At 42.5% G+C, this 803-nt stretch overlaps 1 protein-coding gene across 1 annotated transcript in view; it reads left to right on the top strand.

Annotated features, from left to right (window-relative positions):
- Positions 1-803, top strand: part of LOC119429005 (protein boule-like) — a 7,661-nt gene that overhangs the window by 4,036 nt on the left and 2,822 nt on the right. The gene's annotated exons all lie outside the window — the stretch shown is intronic.

The following is an 803-nucleotide window of genomic DNA, read 5'->3' as shown; positions in this document are numbered from 1 at the left end:
GTAGCAAACGGATAGCTTAAAGTAGCAAACGGATAGCTAACGGTAGCAAACGGATAGCTAACGGTAGCAAACGGATAGCTTAAAGTAGCAAACGGATAGCTAACGGTAGCAAACGGATAGCTAACGGTAGCAAACGGATAGCTTAAAGTAGCAAACGGATAGCTAACAGTAGCAAACGGATAGCTAACAGTAGCAAACGGATAGCTAACGGTAGCAAACGGATAGCTAACGGTAGCAAACGGATAGCTAACGGTAGCAAACAGATAGCTTAAAGTAGCAAACAGATAGCTAACAGTAGCAAACAGATAGCTAACAGTAGCAAACGGATAGCTAACAGTAGCAAACAGATAGCTAACAGTAGCAAACAGATAGCCAACAGTAGCAAACAGATAGCTAACAGTAGCAAACGGATATCTAACGGTAGCAAACGGATAGCTAACGGTAGCAAACGGATAGCTAACGGTAGCAAACGGATAGCTAACGGTAGCAAACGGATAGCTAACAGTAGCAAACAGATAGCTAACAGTAGCAAACGGATAGCTAACAGTAGCAAACGGATAGCTAACAGTAGCAAACAGATAGCTAACAGTAGCAAACGGATAGCTAACAGTAGCAAACGGATAGCTAACAGTAGCAAACGGATAGCTAACAGTAGCAAACAGATAGCTAACAGTAGCAAACAGATAGCTAACAGTAGCAAACGGATAGCTAACAGTAGCAAACAGATAGCTAAAAGTAGCAAACAGATAGCTAACAGTAGCAAACGGATAGCTAACGGTAGCAAACGGATAGCTAACGGTAGC

Source organism: Nematolebias whitei, chromosome 23 (genome assembly GCF_014905685.2).
Source record: "Nematolebias whitei isolate Nwh7 chromosome 23, NemWhi1, whole genome shotgun sequence".
NCBI classification, from domain to species: Eukaryota; Metazoa; Chordata; class Actinopteri; order Cyprinodontiformes; family Rivulidae; genus Nematolebias; species Nematolebias whitei.
Note: the sequence above shows the minus strand (reverse complement) of the source record. Positions and strands in the feature narration are given on the sequence as shown.